This window comes from Mustela nigripes, chromosome 3, assembly GCF_022355385.1.
Source record: "Mustela nigripes isolate SB6536 chromosome 3, MUSNIG.SB6536, whole genome shotgun sequence".
In the NCBI taxonomy this organism is placed as follows: domain Eukaryota; kingdom Metazoa; phylum Chordata; class Mammalia; order Carnivora; family Mustelidae; genus Mustela; species Mustela nigripes.
Genome location: NC_081559.1, coordinates 58,347,166 through 58,359,733, shown reverse-complemented (window position 1 = coordinate 58,359,733; position 12,568 = coordinate 58,347,166). Strand labels below are relative to the sequence as shown.

The following is a 12,568-nucleotide window of genomic DNA, read 5'->3' as shown; positions in this document are numbered from 1 at the left end:
AAAAAAAAAAAAAACACTCTGGAGGCATGGTTATCACCACCAGAGAGGATTTCTGCCATTCCCCACCAGGTCCTGGTGAAAGAGCATGAGAGATGGGCTTTTCCACATAGGGAGAAGGTCCTAGGAAGACCAGCCTCAGTTCTAAAAGAAATGTAGAGGAATTAGGCAGGATTTTAGAACAAATAGGAAAATATAGTGGTGAAATGAAAAAGATCCATTTAGATCCTCCACATAATAATAAACATAAAGGACAACTGTTTTTGGAAACTTCCAAAATTTCCCATTTTTATTTTCACCAAACAGGAAGCACATATGAGTTTCTGTTCTTTAGTCCCAGGCCATCCCCTTGACCTCAGTCTACCCCTGTTCCACAGATGTCTTTTCTAGTCTTCTGCCTCTGTTCACTTTCTCTTGTCTTCCAAAGCATCGCTCCACTTCCCCTGTGAAGATGCAACCAGGCCAAGAACGGACACTAACCTCCACACCTTCCCCTTATTTTTGCCAACCTCTGAAATAAATGCACAGATCTTGTTTTAAGGGATTTCATGATACACAAATACACAAAAAATTGGCATTGGAAAGTGATAGATGTTCCAGAATTTCATAAGTAAATTCTATATGGCCTTCCCTCACAATTTATAGTCTCTCAATTCCTGGACGGGAATTTGTGAAATTTGTGTGTGAAGGGACATGTAAAAGCATGAACAGCCTTCCCCTTGACTTCTGCTGAGTGCAGAGCTCCCCACATGATGATAAGCAAATGCTCCATAAGTATTAGCTGTTATTTTTTATGATTTAACATAAAGTGGTTGCTGAAATAATGACAGCTAGAATTTTATTGTGATCTTCATCCTAACAGACATGTAACACAAAGATGGCAAGTGGGCCTTCCTGTGCCATGTATTCCAATTTCAACAATGTTCTCTATTCTGAGAGTAGGGAGTTTTACCCCCGTGTATCATTCCTGCTCCTAACCCTCACCTCTTGGCTCGAAAACAAATATTTTTCAGAAACTTTTGCTTGCAAGGCACTCATATAGGATACTAACAGCTCTGACGCAAGAACAAGAGAGAAAAAGGAAGTCAGAGATGGGACAGAGGATAAACCTGAAGGAAAGAAAAAAAAGAGAGGGAATGCGGCGGGGGCGGGGGGCAACGGGAAGTTCTCCTGGGCAGTGCTTCTAGTACCTCTCAGTGAAAGGAGAACCACTGTTAGTACCTTGTTAGTCCTCCTCACACTTTTTCAGAAATCCCATTACCTCACATTGGCCTTCGGTGCTCAGATCTCCCTGGAATCCTTGGTTTACTTTTAAACATTTTGCCTTTTACAGTTGTTTTGGGTTTGCAGTGTTTTATACAAATTCATATAAGTGCTATTTTTTAAAAATCAGATTTCACATAAAATTCTTAGATGTTTGACTCCTTTTGAAATGTTAGTTCGGGCAGCATTGGACCCATGGTAATAGTTGAGAAGTATGTGCTATCTTTAGGTGGGCAATGCATTCTCCAGTCTGCTGCAGACCCTACCACTTTGTAATTTATTGTGCTCAAGCTTCCACATTCATTTACAATATCTGCCTTTCTAGAAACAGTTGGCTTTTTAAAAAATATTTTATTTATTTATTTGAGATAGCAAGCAAGAGATAGCACAACTAGGGGGGTGGCAGAGGGAGAGGAAAAGCAGGCTACTCGATGAGCAGGGCGCCCGGTGCGGGGCTCAATCCCAGGACCCTGAGATCATACCTGAGCCGAAGGTAGACGCTTGACCGACTGAGTGACCAAGGTGCCCCAAGTAACCTTTGGACTGGAAGAGGTATATGATTCCTCCAAGGATTGAAAATAACAATCTACTCTATATGAAAAGCCTGAAATGAGCAGCCCAGAGTTATCCAATACCGACAACGTCCAATCCACAGTGGCCCCTAGACATGTCCATTATTTGTCCAGCAATTATTTGTTAAACACCTTCAAATACCTGCTACCAGTCTAGGGCATGAATGGCAAGGTCTCCATCCTTAGGAAAGAGCAGTCTGATAAAAAGCAAGTAAAAAAAATATATAAGATATTTCAAATTCCTTAAAGCGTTATATAGAACACGTAGAGTAAAGGTTGTGTTAGACCTCTAGGGCTGCCAGAATGCAATACCACAGACCGAGTGCCTTCAACGGCTGGCATTTATTTTCTCATGGTTCTGGAGGCTGGAAGTCTAGGATCAGGGTACAGACAGGTTTGGTTTCTTTGGAGGCTTCCCTCCTTTGCTTGTAGATGGTCACCTTCTTGCCATGTCCTCACACGGCCTTTTCTTCATGCACACATACTCGTGGTGCCTCTTCCCCTTCTTGTAAGGTCACCGGTTATACTGGATTAGGACTCCATTATTATGATTTCATGTAATCTTAATTATGGGCCTCCTTAAGGGCATGGTCTCTAAATACAGCCAGATTGATGGTTAGAGCTATGGTCTTTGAATTTGGGGGACACAATTCAGTCTGTAATGAAGCTCGTCCAAGAGGCTTCTGTGAGATGATGTTTGAGCTGAGACCTTAAGGACAGAGAGGACACAGTCCTCAATGCAGGGATAAATCCTCAGTGCAGAGTAAAATGCCGGCAAAAAGTCCCTGAAGCAGGCAAGTGAGTCCAGGGAGCCAAAAAGAGAATGGTAGCTGCGAGGTCAAGTTACATAAACAAGTTAATACAGGAAAATATGTGTATACACATATATATACACATACATATGTATTTATGCACACACATATAAAAAATTTGTAGCGATTGCTTACTTAACTAGGTAATGCCCTATACAATTCATTCCAGGAGATAGCTGAAACCATAGACAATTTAGATAGAACAGAAATCACTATTTTGCAAGAAGAAATATAATTTAGAATGTCTGCATGTAGAAATCCACTGGTGTTATTTTTGTTATTACTACTATAACCTCAGTTATCACTTTTTGTAAAAATAAGATACATGTGAGGCAAAATCATCTTCAAAGGAGATATGAATATGTTTTTAAGGTTTGAAATTTTCCCAGTATCAACATTCAGAACTGTAAAACAGATTCCCTCAAACATTTTGAGGGTTTAAAGCTTATTTTTTCACTGTTGTTTTGGAGGAAATCTGGGGAAGTCTGAAGGGTTGAAGAAAAGGTTCAGGAAGTTCACAGCATAAAGGAGCCTTTGAGTTGAGTGTAAATGAATCAACTTTGCAGATTACATTTCCGTAATTTGCACTTGGATTTTAAAATCACAGAAAATGAATCTTGGCAAACTTTCTCCAAGTTTTGCCAAATTCTAAATAATATAGAAAATAATCCCAGTCTTTGGATGAGTCCCATAATGCAGAGGAGTTTACCTGTCTCTGATTTCCAAAGCGAATTGTTTTACAACTTACACAAGAACATCTAGTCATAGACACACCTTGAAAAAAAAAAAAGTTCTAAAGCTCAGATCGGGGATGTGTAATCTGGGATAAAAAAGTTTTTAAGAATGAGAGACCTCAAAATGAGTTTTAAAATATATTGTAATAATTAACACAGTAGGCACAAATTGAAATGAGCTTTCCATAAGATAATCAGATACTAGTAGTCTTTTGTTAAAAATTTACTCCCTATTTATATGTAGAGGAAAGAACTATTTTTAATTTCAGTATCCTTGTAGTAGTATGTAGTAAAAACTGAATAACTTACAGCTGTTATTAACTTTTATTTCTATTAATCATAAGAATAATATGATTGTTTAGCATCTAAGTTAAATTTTTTCATACATACTATGATTTTATACTCAGTAGAAAACCTGATGTGATAGAATTCTTTAAAGGAATTGAATAGATATACAATGGAATATTACTCAGCCATCAAAAAGAATGAAATCTTGCCATTTGCAACAACATGGATGGAGCTAGAGGGTATTATGCTACAAACATGTCACAAGAAAAAAATTACAGACCAATATATCTTATGAAAATAGATGAAAAAATCCTCAAGAAAATACTAGCAAACCGAATTCAGCAACATCTAAAGGATTGTATACCATTACCATGTTTACTTTATTGAAAGAATACAAGATTGGTTTAACATCCAAAAATCAATTACTCTGATAAACTTCATTAATCGAAAAAAAAGAACAAAAACCACATGGTTATCTCAATAGACACAGAAAAAGAATTTAACACAATCTAGCACCCTTCCATTATAAAAACACTCAGGAGACTAAAAATAGGAGGAATGTCCTCTATTTGATAAAGGACATCTATAAAAAACTTATAGCTACAATGCAGTGATAAAAGATACAGTGCTTTCCCCCTAATATTGAGAACAACACAACATTTCTGCTCTCAACAACTTCTGTTCAATATTTTTTGGTGGTTGTACCATGGAAATTAAGTCAGAAGAAGAAATAAAAAGTACCCAGACTGGAAAGGAAGAAGTAAAACTATTCCTATTTGCAGATTACATAATCTGGTTTATAGAAAATCTCAGAGAATTCACCAAAAACTATTCAAACTAATAACAACTTTAGAAAAGTTACAAGACACAAAATCAATATATAAAAATCAATTACAGGGGCACCTGGGTGGCTCAGTGGGTTAAGCCGCTGCCTTCGGCTCAGGTCATGATCTTGGGGTCCCGGGATCGAGTCCCGCATCGGCCTCTCTGCTCAGCAGGGAGCCTGCTTCCTCCTCTCTCTCTCTCTGCCTCTCTGCCTACTTGTGATCTCTGTCTGTCAAATAAATAAATAAAATCTTTAAAAAAATAATCAATTACAAAAACAAAACAAAAATAAATAAATAAAGACCAACCCCCCCCCGAAATCAATTGCATTTCTATACATTAGGCATAAACAATACAAAAAGATATAACTAACAGAAAAACATCCTACATAAACTTAATAATCAGAAAACTAAATATTTTTAAGATTCCAGTACTCCCTAAATTTACCTACAGCTAACTATAATTCTTAAATGTTATTCTTACCCAAATCCCAAATAACTTGCAGAAATTGACAAGCTGAACCTAAAATTCATATGGAAATGAAAAGGACCCAGAATAGCTATCTTGAAAAAGAACAAAGTTGGAGGAATCACACTTGCTTATTTCAAAACTTACATAATCAAAATAGTGTGGTGCCTGCATAAGGATACACATATAGATCAATGGAATACAATTTAGAGTCCAAAACTAAAGCCATATATATATATATACATATATATATATATATATATATATATATATTAGATTTATTTTTGTAAGGGTGCCATAACAATTTAATGGGGAAAGTATTTTCAACAAATGTTTTTAGGACAACTGGATATCTACACTCAAAAGCAATGACAACAACAACAACAACAACAACAAAAACCATGCTAGACTTCCTTCCTCATACAATACATAAAAATTAACTCAAAATGGATCAGACTTAAATGTAAGAGCTAAATCTATAAAAGTGTTTTTTTAAAGATTTTATTTATTTATTTGAGAGAGAGAGAGAAAAAGAGAACATGAGTGGGGTGAGGGGCAAAGGGAGAAGCAGACTTCCCGCTGAGCAGAGATCCCAATGTGGGGTTTGCTCCTGGGACTCCAGGATCATGACCTGAGCCAAAGGCAGACACTTAACCTACTGAAGTACCCCTAATCTATAAAAGTGTCCCTCAATCTACTAAAGTCTTAAAACATAGTAATGAATCTTCATGTTCTTGGGTAGTCAGTTTCTTAGATATGACCAATAGCACAAGCAACAAAAGAAAATGTACAGACATTAAACTTTGAAATTCAATGCTTTGGGTTTACAAAGGATACCACCAAATAAGTGAAAAGAATGCCCACAAAAGGGGAAAAAAAAGTTTTCAAATCATATATCTGATAAGGGACTTGCATCTAGAATTTATAATCAAAAATAAAATCAATAATAAAAAAGCAAATAACCCAATTTATATATGGACAAAAGGATAGACATCCCCCTCAAAAGAAGGCATACAAAGGTATAAGCGGTATACAAATGACCAATAAGCACAAGAAAAGATATTTAGCATTATTAGTTATTAAGAAAATATAAATCAAAACCTGAATGAAATACCAGGAATGAAGTTGTAGGTCGAGAAATTAGGCATCCATTATAGTCTACCTAGTGAGAAATGGCTTGGCCTTGGGGGTGCAATAGAAATGAAGAAAAGCAGACAGCGTTGAGAGAGATTTTGGAGACTGATTTGGGTCTTGGGTATTGGACAAAGGCAGTAAGGTATGAGGGTGGTCAAGGATAACTCCCAGGTATTTGAGTTAAGAACTAGACAGATGATAGTGCCATTAACTTAGAGAAGTCTGGAGGGACAACATGGAATTCTTTTAATCTTAGCTTTCAACATATTGATTTTGAAATGCCCAAGAGGTATGCAAGCAGAGATGTTAAGGAGGAGGTTTAATAGGTCTGAAATCCAGTGGGGGTCAGGTGTAGCAGCGATGGTGGAGGAGAGTCAGCCCAAGGGTATGTAATAAAAATCCTGGGAGAGTGAAATGGTTGAGGAAAGTGGTTCTTCAGACCCCAAGAACACCAATACGAGCCACACCAAAATCGAAAGTAGAAACTATAGGAAACTGAGCTGGCAAAGGAGACTGAGTGAGCCTTCAAAAATAGACAAGGCTTGCTTTCACCTTCAGGGTGAAATGCTCATAAGCATTGCTTCCAATGCTTCCAATGCTCTACTGCTCCTATTCTTATGCATTATGTTAACCCTATCTGCTCATCTTCAAAGCTTTAGAGATTTTGGAAAAAATGCCAAAATCAAAATAACATAGCACAGGACACCTGGGTGACTCAGTCGGTTAAGCACCTGCCTTCAGCTCAGTTCATGTCCCAGGGTCCTGGGATCGAGTCCCACATCGTTGTGGGCGGGGAGGGGGGGCAGAAATCCTTGCTCAGCCGGGAGCCTCCTTCTCCCTCTGCCTGCTGTTTTCCCCCACCCCCATCCTCTCTCTGTCTCTGTCTCTCTCTCTCTCTCTTTCTGACAAATAAATAAATAAAACTCTTAAAAAATAAAATAAAATAACATAGCACAACAGTCACATAATACACAAATAGACTTTTAAAAACCTGACAATTCCCTTGACTTATGTTGTACACTGTTATTTGTAGAAAGAACCATGGAAAATGCTTTCAGAAACTGGGAGATATTACATTCTTCAGTCACCTCTTTGCTTTGATGAATCTCAAATTGCCTCATTTTCTCTTAACCTACATTTTAAGGTGTAATTATTCTAACCTCTTGTGTGTTGCTTGGTTCCTGACCTTACTTCTGTGTTTGTTTTCTTCTTCTGTTTTTGTTTTGATGTGTGCTTTCACTTTAAATCCCAATATAGTGATAAAAGGCCAACCTCTAAGATCAGATGGAGTAGATTTAAACTCCATCTCTGTTATGTATTAGGCAAGTTATTTGACTTCTCTGATTTCCACCTCCTAATCCGTAAAATGGTGTTAATAAAAGTACGTATGTCCAAGAGTTGCTGTGAGTATTTAATGGGACTGATCCATGTAGCGTGCTTATTACTTATAAGAACTTAGTAAATTTTACTGATCTAAAGATCACTCGGATCTATTTTTTTCGGAGTTGTCAGCCTTTGTTGAAATATAATATTAGTGTGTAAGTAGTATATCTCACACCCTAGTATTTTCTACACTTTCGCTTGTGGCAGTCACTCCATGTGATGAGATGGCTGGAGTTCATGCTTTCTCCCAGACAGCATCTCTGCGGAGCCCACAGAAGCACAGGTGTGGTGTGCCTGGGAGCTCCAGTCACCTTCTCCGAGGTGGCCCGTAAGCATTGCTTCCAAACCGAGTTCGAGAGTGAGAACAAAATGACCTGCCAGCTATTTGTGTGCCCCACTTAATAAACCATATTTTCTCATTTGGTTTATGATGGATATTAGAGCTAACATCAGATGTCAGCTGATGTTATTTTTCAGGACTGGAAAATTAAATGATAGAAATAAAAACAATTTTAATAATGAATACACAAAGTTTTAAGAAAGACTTCAGAAAATAGTGAATCACTACTTATGAATCATTTCTGTTAATTGTAATTTCTTGGATTTGTAATTGAAATAATTTTCAGCGTTGCTTTTATAAGTTGAAAATGCAAATAATTAAAGTACAGTTCGTTAGAGTGTTTAGGCAGTGTATGAGTAACTTGTGCTAAAGGGACCAAATTGAATTTAAGGGCACTGTCAGGAATTCGGTATTAATCAAGTGAATGTCAGTTACGTGTAGAGGAGAGATGTGCTTTCAGCATTCATTTGTGTTTCTCAGTTATTTAAAGTTAAAAAATTATGGATGTCAAAACTACACTTCCACAACAATTGGAAGATTATGTTTCAAATTAAAACATTATTTGGAAAAGGGCATGGAAATCTATTTATTTATTCCGTAACTATTAGTGGAATATCTTTCAAGTGACTGAAACTTGTTTAGTGTGATTGATGCCATGGAGTGGCCCTTTGCATTGACTTACACACATACACACACGTTAAACCACTAGACAACAATGACCTCTCTGCTTTCCCTGCAATCTTCCTTTAATCTAATCGGGGGCAGAATCAGTCTCCTTACCTTTTCTTCATTCTTCAAGGATCAGCAGAAGGAATATTCCTAAAGAAGAGTCCATTTGGACAGAGCCTCAAAACAATGAGCAAGAGGACTATATAGGGGCAGAATGTTAAGGAAGACCATTAACAACCCTTGAAAGCCATGATCAACACTTGGTTATAGGGTGTCTGTGGATTGGTATGGAGGCCAACCCCACCCATGTACCAGGATTTTGTAGGCAAAGAGAGATTTCACTGATAGGCACAAGAGTTCACTGAATCAAGTAGATTCAATGAAATCACTAAATTGCAGAATCATCAGCTGGGGGACTTGGTAAAAATAAAAGCTTTCAGGGTCTCAAGGCTCAAGGCCTAGAGGATTCCAGACTAATAGGTTTGAGATAAAGGCTAGGAATCTGTTTTTCAAAAAACACTCCAAGTGACTCCAAGGACTAATTTTCTTATACATTCTGTAAATGAAGACATGTCCAAGTAGAAGACTATATATATATATATCTATATATATATATATGACTATATATATATATAGATATATATATATATATATATGAAATTCACAACATGGACGTAGGTAAAGAGTAAGGGCAGGCATATTTTTGTGGGAGAATTAATGAAAGTAAGTTAACATAAAATCTGTTCAGTTGATTTATTTCTTGATTCAACAAACATTTATCATGCTCCCACTCTATGCCAAGCAGTGTCCTGGCTACGGGGCATAAAATAGTCAGAAAAAACAAATACAGACTACTGTCATAGGTAAAGACCTATGCCTGATGCAGCTTGCATAAATATCGAGATGAAAACAGTTCATGTACAATAAATTTAGGAAAGTATTGAGTAGCAATAACCCAATGGCATTTTCATAGAGGCCAATGGAAGGCCATTTTCTGCTGGTAGCTGATAATAGGGTTTAACACTATAGTGTAGTAAAATATAATTATGTTTATGGTCTTTCTAGATGTGCAGAGAACTAAAACTTGGATTGGAAATTCTGAGTAAACTTCATGTTTGATAACTCATAATATGTGACCTAATGCAACTTCTCAGTACAGATATGTTACTCCATTGCATTGATGAACACTTAGTCATTTTCAGGAGAAAGAAAAGAATGCCTAAATTTATATTCTTCCCATTTGATTTGGTATTACTCTAATCCAAGTCTGGCTCTGGCATAATCACACTTTCCAAGCCCTGGCTACAGCACAGGTGAGGTTAAGAGTAATTGCCTACCCTAAATCTGTGCCATGAACTTTAGTTATTTCCACATCAGTATAGCTGGCTCCTCTGGATATGTTTTCTGTGCCTCCACTCATCTCTTCTTGGGTGTTGGTGGAGCTTATTATCATTATAGTAATCAGTAGTATAATTAATACATGTTTAAAATTGCTTTTCAGATATTTTGATTCATAATAGGACATATGCTAAGTTCTATATATAGATCATTGGCATTTATAGCTGCTACTAGGCACCCATTTAAAATAAATGACTAACTAGGAAGTAATACTAAATACACATTCATGTAACTTTCCTGGATAATCTGAATTAGAAGTTCTGACAGTGTATGTAACAAATCCCTAAAATCTTTTTGAGAATTCTGACAAGGATCAGAATGTTTGTTAATGATATGAAGAGGAAAATGAGTAGGTATTCTAAAAATAATTTGAAATCTAGTTTTTTAAACAAATTTTGTGTATCCATATATGTGATATTAGTACTAAGTCTATTTATGATCATAATTGTGGTATTTTCATTTACGGAGACAGAAGATGACCAAAATGTTCAAGCCCAACTGATGAATATCATGATAGTAATTATATATACTAACAGTCTAATCAGAAACAGCATTTCCCTTTCTGTGATTTTAGTTTATTATTTTTAAAGAAGATTTTATTTATTTATTTGAGAAAGAGCATCCACAACCAGTGAGAGCAACAGGCAGAGGGAGAGGGAGAAGCAGGCTCCCTACTGAGCAGGGAGCCCGACTGGGGACTCAATACCAGGACCCTGGGTTAAGCAGATGCTTAACTGACTGAGCCACTCAAGCACCCCTCCCCTTACTGTGATTTTAGTACATATTTAAAAACAAAAACATTTCCAGTGGTCAAATGAGTGTTGGGGAAACACTGATCAAGAATATTTGGTAGGAGGTTGGGCAAAATGGGTGAAAGGGAGTGGGAGATACAAGCTTCCAGTTATAGAATGGATAAGTCATAGGAGTAAAAGGCACAGCATAAGGAACATAGTGAAATTGTAATAGCGAGGTATGGGGACAGATGGTAGCTACGCTTGTGGTGAACATAGCATAATGAATGTATAAACTTGTTGAATCACTATGTTGTACACCTGAAACTAATGTAACATTGTATATCAACTATGCTCAGATTTTTTAAAAAGGAAAAAATATGGAAAGAATACTGATAAGTTATGATAATAGCAAAAGCTGACATTTATTCACTTGTTACCATGTGCCAAGCATAGAGCTAAATGTTTCGTTTCAATTAGCTCACTTAATTTAACCTTCTAGAGAAATGAAGATTAACTGCTATGAATTTCTCAATTAAGCATAATTGCAATTAAGGAAAATTACATGCGAGGATATTTAAAGAGGAAGATCTAGTATGTAAGTCATTCACCATAATCAAAGCATAACTTAGGCTAGACAAAAAAGTAAATAAACAAAAGCAAATAAATAAGCCACCAAGGTTATATTTATTTATTGAATTAGATATCAAAAAAGTTCTCTAAAAAACAATTATCTAGGAATTTTTTGGTATTCACCATAAAGGGATTCACTAAATTGAAAATTTTTCATCTGTATGTTCAGGACTATGTAGATATAAATTAAATGTATCTCAAAAAGGAAAGTTATTTCCACTGCAAACAGTGTTAGAATTTCCCCTTAACTGTATTAGAAACAGATTGCAATTTCTTTTAGAAGAGGTAAGTGAAATTTAATTAAAATAATTCACAAGTATTCTAATATTATTATAGTAAAATGGTCTTTTATTCATTGAATAGCAATTATAAAATCAGTGATATAAATTTTACACAAGACCATTTAATTAAAGAAAGAACTTTTATTATGAATAATGGTATGACATGTACAACCTTACTTAGAATTAAAGAGAATATAAGAAAATGAATATCTTAAAAAATAGAATAACTTAATGTTATTATTTAGTGTCTTGCTGCAAAAGGGCTTACCAGCCACCTGCATTCTTATAGCTACCAGAATAATTTTTAGTAAATGAAGAAAATAATTCAGGGTCCTAATTAAGCATATGGAGCATATATACATCAATATGAATCAGTTAAAATAGCAGAAGATGTATTATCCAGGTGGTCAATTAACTCTTATCACATGGTTGTACATTTATGTAATTGCAAGCTTATAAAGCATACGGAGTCTCGAATTTCAAAAGCTACTGTGGTAGGACTGGAAGTATTATGACCTTTTTCTCGTCCAGTCCTTTATAATATTACAGGTGAGCAAGGTGTGAAGCCAGAGATTGACTTATCAAAGCCCTATAGGATATTAGTAGTAGAATGATCCTGTAAAAAAAGAGGGCGTAAATACCATTCATCCATTCATCCATCCACCCTTTCTTCATTTTGTGTGTTCCTTCATTCAACACGCATCAGTTAAATGTTCATTATGCTGTAGATACTAGGGATGTGATGGTGAGCAAGACTAGACATGGTCCCTGGCTTATGATAACTATTTTGAGGATACAGTGGAAGGTGGAGAAATATTAATAAAACATTCACTCAAATACATAAAGATTACAAACCAAGGCAAATGTTGTTGGTTTTTTTTTTTTTTTTTTAAAGAACATGATCTGTGGGGGCGCCTGGGTGGCTCAGTGGGTTAAGCCGCTGCTTTCGGCTCAGGTCATGATCTCAGGGTCCTGGGATCGAGTCCCGCATCGGGCTCCCTGCTTCCTCCTCTCTCTCTCTGCCTCTCTGCCTACTTGTG

The 12,568-nt window shown here is 36.3% G+C and overlaps 1 protein-coding gene across 1 annotated transcript in view; it reads left to right on the top strand.

The window, feature by feature from the left end:
• The window catches only part of FAP (fibroblast activation protein alpha), a 72,645-nt gene that overhangs the window by 3,146 nt on the left and 56,931 nt on the right, over positions 1 to 12,568 (top strand). The gene's annotated exons all lie outside the window — the stretch shown is intronic.